This window comes from Mustela erminea, chromosome 16 (genome assembly GCF_009829155.1).
Source record: "Mustela erminea isolate mMusErm1 chromosome 16, mMusErm1.Pri, whole genome shotgun sequence".
NCBI classification, from domain to species: Eukaryota; Metazoa; Chordata; class Mammalia; order Carnivora; family Mustelidae; genus Mustela; species Mustela erminea.
Window position 1 is genome coordinate 12435820 of NC_045629.1, and position 15432 is coordinate 12451251.

Sequence of the window (15432 nt, forward strand, 5' to 3'; positions counted from 1 at the left end):
GCATACCTCCAGGGATACACTATTCCCCTAGAAAACAATGGAGGTGGCTGTCTTAGTTATGTAAAAATCCATTTGTTTTAGTATATAATGCAAAGCACAGATAGATAGTCATCAGAAAGTTCATGCTTATTAACTTTATCCCAGGGTTGGAGGTTCCAAATGGCCATGGTATTTTTCCTTATTTAATATATATTGTTAGATGCTTTTTAAATGCCTATCTATTATTTGTATCTTAAACAAACAAAAACGACCATTTTTTATTGGCAAATGGGGAAGAAAGAGCAGCTGCTATACTTAAATACCCCAAATTTAGTCCTTTCCTTTTCTAACTATCAATTTACTCTCAGTCTCCCTTAAGAATGTTTTGGTTTTCTCATTCTGAGGCTCAAAATTATGGCGTCTATACTTCACTCTTTTAATGGTCTCTCTCCTAAGAAAAATTCTGTCTTCATGAATGGGTGTTAGCCCTATTTACAGTGTTATATTTGGTGTTCTTCACATCTGTAGCACAAAGCCTCTGCCCGCACCCATCCTGTGGAAACCTCAAACCAGCCATGTATAAATATGAGAAGGTAACTTAATATCATTGATCTCTAATTTAGTTCTGCAGTTGTGGAGCTACTGATCTAAATGCTAAAGAGAAAATACCAATGATCATGTCTGTTTGGGGAAAATATGTGATTTATGTTAACCTTCATTGTTTAGAGCCATAATATTGTCAGGATATATGACTCACATCCCTGTTGCTAAACAAATAACCCTTCATTAAATCTAAAGTGAGTAGTACCATGCAATCAAGAACTGCAAAGAGTTTATTTACTTGGCTCTTTTTGTTTTTGCTTAATAGCACATTTGTGGCCAGTTTCATTGTTCAAAACATATTCACGAGCTATTATTTTAAACAGAAAATTGATTGTAATACGGTTATTTAAATTATCTAGCCATAAGATCTATTTTAAAATTTTGCACAAATAAGACTATTTTAACAAAATTAAGTAGAGAAAATTGTGGCAAAACATGCAGCAATAATTTATTTTGCAAAACAAAAAGCGTATAACTGCTCTCTAATTACTAGCCTTTGAGGCATTTACAGCTAAATTAAAATCATCATTAGCTGTTAAGTGTGTTTGCTTTGATTAGTTCCTGTTTTATGAGGTTTTAGGCGGAAGTAATTTTGTGGTATTGTTATTAATGAATTTAATGTTAAGTGGGGAAAAAAAAGTTTTGTTATCTGACAAATATCAACCCTGGTATTAGTTTAAATTTTGTCAGAGTCACTGAGATCCTCCCTAATATATTTACCAAGTATTGAAAATGACTTATTCAAAGGAAAAGGTCTTTTTAAAGCTAGTGTTATGGAAAAAAAGAAAATAAAGCCCGAGTCCCTTAACTGCTACAATCCAATAATACAATAAAAGCAGAAAGCATGGGCAGTCCCATTCAAAACCATATTTCATCACTGCTAAGTTGGACCAGTAACTTAGCTGATAGAGACTAGAGGTTCAGCATCCATAATATGGGGATATTAACATCTTTCCTGAAGGATAGTTTTCAAGATGAAGTAAAATATTGGTTGTTAAGTAATTAACCTAGTGTCTGGAACATCCTGTCAGGAAGAGTTAATTTCTTTTCTCTTTCCTTTCCACGTGATCTAGGGTGTATAAAGATATTAGAAAAACAATTCCAAGCATCTATCCAAAGATAAACTAAAGGATTTAGTATACTCATGTTATTATTGCACTTGAATTTTGGCAAAAGAAATAAAAGGAGTATATGTGGCACTTCCTATTTTAAACAGTGATTTTTTAAAAAGTGTATCTTTAGCAGTTTATTAAAAATTTGTATTACTGGGAAAATGATGCTTTAAAAATATCATCATTGTAGGGGCACCTGGGTGGCTCAGTGGATTAAGCTTCTGCCTTCAGCTTGGGTCATGATCTCAGGGTCCTGGGATTGAGCCCCACATCGGGCTCTCTGCTTAGCGGGGAGCCTGCTTCCCCCTCTCTCTCTGCCTGCCTCTCTGCCTGCTTGTGATCTCTCTCTCTCTCTCTGTTTCAAATAAATAAATAAATAAAATCTTTTAAAAAAAGTCGTCATTGTATAATTTCTAAGGACAATTGCAAATGTATAAAGCATTGTCTGTTTCCTTTGCCACCAAAATCCAAAGATGAAATGTAATTATCCGATGGGTCCTGATGTTAAAGGCAATGTTGAGGAAGCTGACATGGAAAGAAGAAACAAAACAAAAGGCATTAAGTGTTGGCCAAGTGTGCATTATTGCATTTATATGGCTCCAACATCATTCATGCCATGCTTTACATATGCAGCATCTGGGACTCTTACAAAACACCCCTGTGTTCATCAAGATTAATATTCAGGATGTTGATACCATATTAGACATTTATAATGTATTCTAAAAATAGTTACAGCATGAGAAATTAAATCTAAACCATTGCTATGATATATGGAAAACACATGGATTTTTGTGTATGATGATGAGAAGAAAACTAGGCCCAACCATAGTCTGCCTCTTGAAATCACCCAACCTCTGTGAAGGCTATGGCATGCTTAATTATACAATAGGGATAATCACACCTACTTTCCAAAGTTTGAATCAAAGAGAAAACAAAGATGTAAAATAATGTTCTAGTTGTGTTACTGTTATTCTCATCTACCTATTGGTAAAAGAATTACACAATCAAAACAATGACCAGGTAGGATATGAGAGTGAATGTCAGTGGGGCTATCAGATGGTTTCCACCTGTCATTAATTTTACCCTGGCCCAGGGCAAAAAAGTGTTAGTCCTATGGAAGTTGCAGGAACCTTTGATATTCCAATCCGTACTTTAAATGTGAATAGTAATTCATCTTTTGTGATGAACTATTGCGACATTGTCCTACCTGTAATTCTCCCACTGTCTTTGTCTGAGAATTATTAAGGAACACCTCTTCATCAGTAGCCCTAAACAGATTTTAAATTAAGCTGTTTTTCTAAAGGTTTTCTTTTTGTAATTTCCCTTTATTTAGAAGAACACAATCATTTAAGCTGTCATAGGAGAACACGGATTGGTGTAGGCGCCACGTTCATATCAAAGTATGCCATTGAGATGAATAGTTCCTGGGCTGATTCACATGCTGTGTACTATGGCAGGATAGCTGGGTCTGGCATAACTCCCCAGTCACATTTGAGAAATCTCAAGTTATTAAATACTTGAGCCACAAAAGAAATTTTAATTTAAAAAAAAAAAAGATTTGAATTACAAAGCAGCAAACTTATGACCACAAAGTTATTTTTCCTCCAGGAATGTTTGTAAATAATGGTTTTTTAAAAGTTATGTGTCTACAACTATAAAACCTAAACATTACTTGAGAAAACCCAGCCCTTGATTAGTAATTCCAAGTGTTTGTCAAAATTGCAACTCATCACCACCAGCACAAGGATAAGCCTAGTGATTCTTATATAAATTCATTATATGTTTACCACCCATTTTCATAATGGAGCATAAAATTGAAATCAAATGGCATAAAGATGCCAAATCAAAATAAATTGCAGAATACTTGACAACAGTGTGATAAGCAAAAGATAACGCCAGCAACTGAGATCTAGCACCTCAGAGGAAATCCTGTTCCCTACTAACTGATGCAAAGGACACAAGGCAGCCTTAGTTACCCATCAAAATCCTGCTCTCATGCCATCTGATGGAACAGGGTTCATTAACAAATGCCCAAGTCACACTTCCACACAAATATCCATCACACTTTAGAAACTTGTTTTTTTTTTTTTTTAAAGATTTTATTTATTTATTTGAGAGAGAGACAGTGAGAGAGAACATGAGAGGCGAGAAGGTCAGAGGGAGAAGCAGACTCCCCATGGAGCTGGGAGCCTGATGTGGGACTCGATCCCGGGACTCCAGGACCGTGACCTGAGCCGAAGGCAGTTGCTCAACCAACCCAGCCTCCCAGGTGCCCCAGAAACTTGTTTTGAAGAAGAAATGCTGTTATCAACTAGCCTCCTTTAATATCCATGTACATGAATTGTTAGCCACATAAGAAAACAAATTCTACATATGCTAGAGTACTTATTTCCTGTAATTTCTCTGCAAAGTTTCTTTTTCCCTTGAAAGATTTAATTTATTAACCTCTGATCAAAGACACTTGACCCTGATGACTTTATTCATTCAATTTGGAAGTTTTATTTTTTTTTTATTTTTATTTTTTTAAATTTATTTGACAGAGGGAGAGAGATCACAAGTAGGCAGAGAGGCAGGCAGGAGGGGAAAGCAGGTTCCCCAATATGGGGCTCCATCCCAGGACCCTGAGATCATGACCTGAGCCGAAGGCAGAGGCTTTAACCCACTGAACCACCCAGGTGCCCCTCAATTTGGAAGTTTTAAAGACAACTATGGCAATGGTAATAAATATCAGTTCAATGACATTTTCTTTTTAAGCCAGAACTCTCTTTTGTCAATAAATTAACAGTGATATAATAGTTGATGATTTTAGTTATAATGGTGAGTCTCTAAAATCTTAGTAAGTATTTTGAATCAACCAAGGAAAAAACCCTGGCTTCTATTGATTATATTACCTTAAGAACTGGTCCTCCATATGACTTTCATTTGGCAGCTCCTCAAGGGAATACCTTACTACCTAAATAAAAAGAGAAAATGCACTCTAGTTTTCTGACTCATTCATTTCTTCCCTCCAACTTACCATAATGAACAACAACCACTAGGTCTTCCTTAGCCATTACACATGGACGTGAAAATCAGGCAGCTAACTATTAGCAATGATTTAAATAGTCATTCACACGAATAAAGAATGAACAGAAGTGAGACATTGTATTCTGATGATTTCTGAGATATAAAACACCACTTGATTTGAACAGTATTGTGAAAATTAATCACCATAAATAGTACCATATTTTTATGTTAGTAGTTATAGAGTTTTTATGTTAGTTTCCTTCTATATTTGAGTAACTGTAATAATCTTGGTTTTGCCTGAGTTTTTCAACTTTAGAAGGAAATTTGGTCCTCAAAACAGAAAGATACAATAAGGTTTCATATCAGTTTGTTATAGAACAGAATTGGACATTAGATTATTAGATTAGGTTATTAGATTATTAGATTATTTCTAATGGCATCTAATTAGCAATTAGAAATAGCATATACTAGTGACTGTATATATTGGAGATTTAGAAAAATAATTTTACCTCCCTTGGAATTATTATAAAATATAACACATCTTTTAATTAAAGTATAATTGTTAAATAAGGAAACTAAGTCATGGTCAAATGACTTAAATTGTCATAAGAATCAAGATTCATTGAGTAATTTTTATAATTAGAACTGTTTTAACTAATGTATTTTTCCTTAGGAATTTTTTTTATTAGTACAAATTATTGTGGCAAAACACTGCAGATTTTTAAGTAATAGTTGGTGTAGATATGCCACATTTACCTGTAAGAGTCATATCTTTAAAAAAGTTTGCAAGTCTTACAGAATAATAGGCAACCTTGGTTTTCCATGCACCATCCTATTTTATTTCCCCAAGAAGTCTATGAAGTTGGTGATTTCACTTTCAACCTCATTTTTAAAATTTATTTATTTATTTATAAGATTTTATTTATTTATTTGACAGAGAGAGCAAGAGAGGAAGCACAAGCAGGGGGAGCAAAAGAGGGAGAAGCAGGCTTCTGACTGAGCAGGGATCCTGACGTGGGGCTCAGTACCCTCAATCCCAGGACCCTGGGATCATGACCTGAGTCAAAGGCAGGTGTTTAATGACTGAGCCACCCAAGTACCCCATCAACCTCATTTTAAATATTAGGCTTTGGGCTTCATAGAGTTTAAATTCTCAGCTTTACCTGTGCAAGCAAGTTGTAGGGCTGGAGTTTAAATCCATGCCACATAGTTGCAGTACAATACCTAGCAATTAAAATTCTTGTGTCTTCCTATTTTCCTTTATTTTTCACTTCATTAAAAAATATTGAAAAGTAGAAAAAATAATGTAAAACCACTTATTTTGTCACCCACTCTGATTGCACTGACCATGACATTTGGGTTTCAGTTCCTCTTGATTTGTTTTCTTTTTTGTAATTGTTGTTCTTGTTGTGCTGTTTTCCTTTTGGAAGTAAAATATAGTAAAATAGGAGCTAAATCAAGCAGCAAGAGGACTAGCTCACCTCTTGCCTTCTGTCGCACAGCCTTGTCCTCTGCTAGCTCCTTAGACCCTTGCTCCTGGACAACATCAACAGACTTTCACGCGATCTCCCTGCTCTAGCCTGTCTTTGATCCAGAGTACTGCTTACACAACTGGTATGATAATGTTCTCCAAACATTGCATTCTTCCTGTCATCCTCCTTTTCAAGAATATGCAGAGCTTCTTTGTTATCTATGTTATCAAAAATGGACACTGGAAACCTTGTCATGAGGGCCCTTCCTTAACCCTTCTCCTGGATAGACTTTCCATTCCTGTATGTTCCAGCATTACTCATGGCTTCATCTGGTTTTGTTGTCGTGACAGCTGACTAAACCCCACTCTTCACAGGTTCTGCCAAATTTATTAAAAAGATGGCTCTTCCAGCTGGTACAGTCCACTTAATTACATTGCTTCTCTTCTAGATATGGCTTTATTATTCAGGATAATGTTCATAAAAACACCATTTAATATTTTTCTTGGTTCTAATACTTCTTTGTTCAAGATGGTGGCCTGAGAGAATTCTTATGCCCCCACCCCCACTCCGACACAGAAAACACCATTGAAATGAAAATAAAGGTATGCAAAAGTGAATAAACCCACAACAGCAAAGAAATAGGAGTGAGGACCAACAGTGGACTGAAGTTATTAGTGCAATTCTGGAAGACAAAAAACAGATATATGTGGTGACAGGTGAAACAAAGCAGAAATAACACAGGCCAGAACAGAGAACTGGTTTAAAAAGCCATATCCAGGGATATTTTACTGGGGCTTTTTGAAGATGCTCCAAATGGAGTCCACAGGTACTAACAAGGCACACTACCCAGTGAGGCCAAAAAATCTGGCAACATCCATGAGGTCTATCAGTCCAACTCAAAGTCCCATAAACGTAATATGACTGTGGGCTTGTTCACCCCATGACAAGTAAACAGAAGGAACACCTCTAGAACAAAGAAACTAATCTGACTAGATGTAGCTAGGATTCTACTGTGACTTAATAAATAATGGAACATGCCAGAGTAGAGCCCTTCTTGCTGTGATTTGAGGTGCTCCTGGGGCTATTGTTTGCTAACGTAAAATAAGCAGTTGGCACAGTCATCTGTGAACACAAAGAGTCAAAGAATTCGTGGCCATAAAACAAGGCTTTTATGGAAAACAAAAACAAAAACAAAAACAAAAAACCACCATGGAATAGGGAAACATCCTTGGAAATTAAAAATATGACTGCCCAGTGTTCAAATGATATAGTGTTGATCAGAGATATAAACGAAACTCTCTCCCAGATCTTACACACAAAAATTCAGACCAGAAATATAAAAGGAATTTGAGCACTCTGAGGGAAAGTTGAGAAAATGGAAGTGAAGAAAAATACAAAAGAAATGAGTCAGAGGTCTTCGGATTAAAAGGCTGCTAGACAGCAACAGAATTAAAACCAAAATCCATTCCTAGGATTATTTGTGTGAAATTTCAGGTCTTCAAGGATAAAAGGAAGATTCTAACAGCCTGTAAGAAGAAAATAGTTAAGTAAAAATATTCTTGGAAAAAACATTCAAATGGATAACAAACTGGTCATCAGCCACATGTGATGGTAGAAGGTAATAATGGCATAATGCTCGCATGGAAGGAGAGGCTCTGCTATGTAGACCGCACCTGAGACCCCAGCCTCATTTGTTTATATCATTTATGTGACCCTATTGTGGTTGATATCTGTTGACTTGCTCAAGGAATATGAAGATGAATGAGAAGTCTCTTCAGCCACAGGGAATACTTTAGCTCTTCTACTGATTATATAATTGTATTTGTTAGAGGGTTCTGGAATAGCCCTTCATTCCGCATGGATTTCTTTCCATTTTGACAACTTTTTTTTTTATAACTTTAACAATGCCCCTTGGGTATCTTTCTCTTCCAGCACATCTTTTTTTTTTTTTTTTAACAGCTTTTTGAGATTTCTATACCATATAATTCCCCTTTTTAAAGTGTATAACTCAATGACTTTTAGCTTCACCAGTCACAGATACTTGCAACCATCACCACAGTCTGTTTTACAATACTTTTGTCACCTCAGAAAGAAACCCTGTCCCATTTTGTAAGAGGTAACTTTCCCCACAACACCAACCTTGAGCAAATATCAATTCCCTATTTTGGACTTTTATATGAATGGGATCATATAACACATGGACTGTTGCTTCTTCAATTAAGCATAAAGTTTTCAAGGTGGATTCAAGTTGTGGCATTTATCAATACTTTGTGCTCTTTATGACTACATAGTACACTGTATAAAATACACATTTTCTTTATCCACACACCCACTGATGAACATTTGGATTATTTCCACCTTTTGGCTATTATGGTTAATGCTGCTGTAAACATTCATGGACACATCTTTGTGTTGACATCTTTTCATTTCTTTTGGTATATATCTAGGAATGGAATTTCTAGATCATATGGTAACTCCATGTTTAATCATTTAGGGAAATGTCCGTCTGTTTTCCAAAATTGTTGTACCATTTTACATTCCTACCAGGAGGAGCAGAGTAATGAGGGTCCTATTCCTCCATAATTTTGTTAACACATTTTTTTTAAACTTTTTTCATTCTACTCATCTTCCTGGATGTCAATAGAATCTCACTGTGGTTTTGACTTGCATTTCCCAGATGACTTATGACACCAAGCACGTTTTCATGTATTTATTGGTCATTTGTACATCTCCCTGGGAGAAATGTCTATTTTTATCTTTTGCCCATTTTAATTTGGTTATTTATCTTTTTTTATTATTGAATTCTGAAAGTTTATTTTATATCTTTGGGTAACCATTATCCAGCCTACAATGGGTCCCAATACTGAGGCATTTTTTCCTGCAATACTGTTGTCCTACAACTTCATTTTCAATTGATAGTGTGTATGACTGCAAAATCCATGATATTACCTTAGCCTATTTCATAAGAAGTTCTTTGGACTTTTGATACACATGAAGGATCTATCCTGAGACCTTTTTGAATCCTAAGTTTCTATATGCAGAAATGTTTAATTCTCTTGACTCTTTCCCAAATCACATTTCAGCATGAAGGATTACATTTGTTGGACATATCATCAGCCCAGAAGTTAATTGCCTAACAATAACTTGTTATTCATCACTAGATGAAAAAAAAAAGTACACTGGTCATTTACATTTTTAATTGATTTATTTTTTAAGATTTTATTTATTTGAGAGAGAGAGAGAAAGAGCAGGGCAGAAGGAGGGGGAGAATTAGACTCCTCATTGAGCAGGGAGCCTGACACAGGGCTCTACCCCAGGATCCTGGGATCATGACCAGAGCCGAAGACAAACAGTTAACCAACTGAGACACCCAGGTACCCCATATTGCTTTAAATTATGTACTGCATATATGGCAGACTCATCATGTCATATATTATTAGGTTAAAGAATGAATAACCAAAAATCTTTCTTGTGGCTATCATTGTAACATTCTTAGACCTTTTAATGTTATTTTATTTCCAACATAGCACTGTTTATTTTGTGGCAACTTTTTACTGACACAAACATACACACACAAACACACACACACAATAACAAATTACCTTTATATGTACATTGAGGATTATAGAATCAAAAAGCTCCATGGAGATATGGATGTCAGCTGATCAAGTTTACTCACTCACTCTTACTCATTAAGTGGTTTGCATCTGTACAGAAGTTTTTAAACCTGTATAATTCTAATGTTTCAGTTGGAAAAATTACTAATTACTTCATATCACGGGACTTTGAATTTCCTCTAAAATAGTCAAAATTATGGATGTTAAATCTATTCACCCAAAGGATTCCCGGATAAAAGTCTAGATGTATGGAGCAATAACATTGCCTTACTTTCCATCATTTAGAGACATTTAGTAAGTGGGGCTTTTCCAGAAGAGAATGAGTAAGGGTCTGAAGATCAAGAGAAACAGTTGAGGGATCTGGGATGAGATGATGCAGAGAGATTTGGTAACTCTCTTCAAGTAACAAAAGTACTTCCATATGGAAAAAAAGGATTATAGCTTATTAGTTTAACCACAGAGGGTAGAACTGGGACAAATGAATAAATTTTAGAGAATTCAGTTCAAAGAAATGCTTTCTAAGAATGAGAACTGACCATTCTTGGAATGGGATCTCATAATAGGTAGTAAATTCTATAGACTCGGACATGCTAAAGTTAAAATGTTGGTCAATCCCTTTATCAGATAATGGTAGTGGTGCTGATGAAGTGTGAGAATTGATATCCTTCCAGATTTGCTTATACTGCAGATTCTATTCTGAGTTCATACATGCTATAAAACATTTAGAGCTTAATTTAATAATTACCAGAGGGCTGAATGTTATTCTTTTGTAATGATGTTAAAATATTACTGTACAAGAAATATTAGAATTTGTAATCTAATCTTCTGGATCTCTCTGACTTGGAGATATTATTGGCAGTGGGGGAAGAGGACAGTCTTGTTATTTATTATTCCAGAGAAGTAAAATTAAGCTATAATTGTCTTAAAGTGTTTCTGCAAAGTATAATTTTCTCATGATATTCATCATATAATTAAGCAGATTTTTACAAAACATATACTATCTGTTAGTGATATCAATAAATGAAATGGTATTCTAGTCTGACACAGTCTTGCCACAAATACATACTTCAAACTTCCAAACTCTTAAAATACGATAAATATAATTCACTTATCATCTTATAAAAATTAAAAATTTTTGGTCAAATCATGCTTTTATATATAAGATAATCCCTTCATTTTATTTGCCTTGTACCAAATATACAGATGACTACATTACTAAAAAATATTAAAAGGCTTGTCTCTCTCTTTTTTTTGTCTTACAGTTGTAGTATACATAGAGTGAAAATTTTAAAAATAATAATCTTTAAAAAGTTTTTTCTTATAATGTGACAGTTATGACCCTAGGAACAGACCATAGACACTATGTTGGTACTTTCAAGAATATAAATACTATATTTCCAAAAACCAAGTCATCCTATTGATCTGTCTACAAATTATGTGTGACACTGTGAGAAAGAAGAGAGGTAAGAAGATGAATTTTTATATTCAAATTCTTGGTACATCGCTTGGGTAGCTGTAGGAACTCAAGTCACATAACGTCTCTGAGTTTTAGTTTCTTAAACTCTAATATGGGTATCATAGTACTCATCATATGGGTTGATGTTATTACCAGACTTTATATAGAATATAATAATATATAGAATAATATTATATATAATATATAATAATATAGAATATAATAATAATATATAAGAACATAATTCTTAGAGTGCTAGACAAAACTGCATGAGCTTGATCATTGCTATAATTGTATGAGCTGTTACTATTACTATTATCATTACTTGTTTATCTGTTTTTCAGTAGGCTCCATTTCCAATGCAGAGCCCCAGACAAGACTTGAACTTACGACTCTGAGAGCAAGAGCTGGGCTGAGACCAATAGCTGGACACTTAACTGACTGAGCCACTCAGGTGCCACACTATTAACATTACTTTTTTTCCCCACACCCCCCAGTTTTTATTTTTTATTCTCCCCATTTTTTAATTCAATTTAGTTAACACATACTATATTGTTAGTTTCAGTGGTAGAGTTCTGTGATTCATCAGTTGCAATAAGACTCAGTGCTCATTATATCCAGTGCCCTTCTTTTTTTTTTTTTTATTTTTATTTATTTATTTATTTATTTTTATTTTTTATTTCCAGCATAACAGTATTCATTATTTTTGCACCACACCCCGTGCTCCATGCAATCCGTGCCCTCTATAATACCCACCACCTGGTACCCCAACCTCCCACCCCCCGTCCCTTCAAAACCCTCAGATTGTTTTTCAGAGTCCATAGTCTCTCATGGTTCACCTCCCCTTCCAATTTCCCCCAACTCCCTTCTCCACTCTAAGTCCCTATGTCCTCCATGCTATTTGTTATGCTCCACAAATAAGTGAAACCATATGATAATTGACTCTCTCTGCTTGACTTATTTCACTCAGCATAATCTCTTCCAGTCCCGTCCATGTTGCTACAAAAGTTGGGTATGTGCTTTGGTGAGTGCTGTGAAGTGTGTAAACCTGGTGATTCACAGACCTGTACCCCTGGGGATAGAGTATTATGCCTATTCATCAGAAAGGATGAATATCCAGTGCCCTTCTTAATGCCCTTCACCCATATACCCATCTCCACTCCAGCAACCCTCAGTTTTTTTCCTATAGTGAAGAGTCTTTTATGGTTTGTCTCTCTCTCTCTCTGTTTTTAGCTTTCCCTATGCTCATATGTTTTGTTTCTTAAATTCCACATATGAATAAAATTATGTGATATTTGTCATTCTCTGACTGATTTATTTCACTTATCCCCTAGTTCCATCCACATCATTATAAATGTAAGATTTCATTCTTTTTGAAGGCTGAGTAATATTCCATTGTATATATACACCACATCTTCTTTATCCATTCATCCGTCAGTGGACATCTGTGCTCTTTCCATAGTTTGGCTATTGTGGACATTGCTGCTATAAACGTTGGGAAGCAGGTGCCCCTTCAAATAATTGTTTGTATCCTTTGAATAAATACCTAAAAGTGCAATTGCTGGTCATAGGGTAGCTCTATTTTTAACTTTTTGAGGAACCTGCATACTGTTTTCCAGAGAGGCTACATCACTTTACATTTCCATGAGTAGTTTAAGAGGGTCCCCTTTCTCTACATCCTCACCAATAACTGTTGCTCCCTGAGTTGTTCATTTCAGCCATTCTGACTAGTGTGAGGTGGAATCTAATTGTGGTTTTGATTTGTCTTTCTGTGATACCAAGTGATGTGGAACATTTTTTCATGTGTCTGTTGGCCATTTGTATGTCTTCTTTAGAGAAATGTCTGTTCATGTCCTCTGTCTTTTTCTTGATTGGATTATTTGTTCTTTGGGTGTTGAATTTGATAACTTCTTGGTAGATTTTGGATACTAGTCCCTTATCTGATAAGACATTTGCAAATTTCTTCTCCATTCTGTAAATTTATTTTTTAGTATTGTTGACTGTTTCCTTTGCTGTGCAAAAGCATTTTATACTGAAATCCCAATAGTTCATTTTTGTCTTTGTTTCCTTTGCCTTTGGAGATGTGTCTGGCAAGAAGTTCCTGTGGCCACAGTCAAAGAGGTTGCTGCCTATGTTTTTCCCTAGGATTTTGATGGATTCCTTTCTCACACTGAGGTCTTTTATCCATTTCGAGTCTTGTTTTGTGTATGGTGTAAGAAAGTGGTCCAGTTTCATTCTTCTGCATGCAGCTGTCCAATTTTGCCAACATCATATTTTGAAGAGACTGTTTGTTTTTTTTTTTCCCATTGGATGTTATTTCTTGCTTTATCAAAGATTAGTTGACCATAGAGTTGGGATTCCATTTCTGGATTCTCTATTTTATTCCATTGATCTATGTGTCTGTTTTTGTGCCAACACCATACTGTCTTGATGATTATAGCTTTATAATACAGCTTGAAGCCCAGAACTGTGATGCCTCCAGGTTTGGTTTTCTTTTTCAACGTTCCTCTGACTATTCAGGGTCTTTTCTGGTTCCATACATATTTTAGGATTGCTTGTTTCAACTCTGTGAAAAATGTTGGTGGTATTTTGAAAGGGATTGCATTGAATGCATAGATTGCTTTGGGTAGCACAGACATTTTAGCAATATCTGTTCTTCCAATCCATGAGCATGGAAGATTTTTCCATTTATTTGTATTTTCTTCGATTTCTTTCATAAGCATTCTACACTTCTTAGGGTACAGATCCTTTACCTCTTTCGCTAGGTTTATTCCTAGGTATCTTTCTGGTACAGTTGTAAATAGGATCAATTCCTTGATTTCTCTTTCTTCTTCCTCATTGTTAGTGTATAGTAATGCAGCTGACTTTTGTGCATTGATTTTGTGCCCTGCGACTTTAGTGAATTCTTGTATCAGTTCTAGCAACTTTTGGGTGAAGTATTTGGGGTTTTCTATATATAATATCATATCATCTGTGAAGAGTGAAAGTTTGACTTCTTCTTTGCTGATTTGAATGCCTTTTATTTCTTTTTGTTGTCTGATTGCTGTGGCTAAGACTTCCAGTACATTGTTGAAAAAGAGTGGTGAGAGTGGAGATCCCTATCATGTTCCTGACCTTAGGGGAAAAGCCCTCAATTTTTCCCCATTGAGGATGATATTTGCTGTGGGTTTTGTATATAGCTTTTATGATATTGAAGTGTGTTCTCTCTATTACTGCATGGTGGACAGCTTTTATCAAGAAAGGATGTTGTATTTTGTCAAGTTATTTTTCTTCATCTATTGAGAGAATCATAGTGTTTTTGTCGTTTTTTTTTATTAATATGGTGTATCATATTGATTTGCAGGTATTGAGCCACACTTGCAGCCCAGGAATAAATCCCACATGGTCCTGGTGAATAATCCTTTTATATGTACTGTTGGATCCTATTGGCTAGTAATCTTGGTGAGAATTTTTGCATCCATGTTCATCAGGAATATTGGTCTGTAATTCTCCTTTTTAGTCTTTGTCTGGTTTGGGGGTCAAGGTAATGTTGGCCTCAGAGAATGACTCTAGAAATTTTCTTTACCCATTTTTAAAGAATCTTTGCAATGGGAGCTGATTGCCTCTGCCAACTCTATCAACTAAGGAGCCTCAGTCACTTCACCTCTAAGATATTGGAGATATCAGATAAAATACACGTTGGTTATGCCATTTCTTTATCCTACAAGTAAGATTATGTGAAAATGAATTTTGACAAAACCAAAGTAATAGCCTAGTTATCCAATGCTGCCTCTTGAAGGTTAACACCAATATGGGCAGGAATGAAATGTCTCCAAGCCTATATTTCTTATAGAAACTTAACAACTCTCCTACCCCAAATCCTGGGATTAGTTAGTTCTTAGCTAAAAGAAAGTTTCAATTTCTAATACACAGGAAATAATATTACATTATTCTCAATGCTGTGTTTTTGCTACTAAAGAAATTAATATATAAAATTGCTAAGTTTTGTGTATATGATATAAGGTATTATTTGGTCCTTATTCTTAAGAATCTCATAAACTGCTGTGAAGAAAAACACAAACATAATTCCACTTATGTCACTTCAAGAATTACTGCATTTTTAAAAAATGATTTCAAGTATAGTGATGTGAGGTAAATGTTTTAAATTTAACTTACTCAGTTTCTTCTATTTATTTTTCTTAACACTT

General features: G+C 35.1%; 1 long non-coding RNA gene across 1 annotated transcript; it reads left to right on the top strand.

Moving 5' to 3' along the window:
• The first annotated feature begins 11127 nt into the window (after positions 1 to 11127).
• LOC116575011 lies at positions 11128 to 14630 on the top strand. The gene is made up of 3 exons (XR_004279555.1): positions 11128 to 11252; positions 11590 to 11699; positions 14589 to 14630. It is a non-coding gene; the product is annotated as an uncharacterized LOC116575011 (long non-coding RNA).
• Positions 14631 to 15432: the final 802 nt, after the last annotated feature.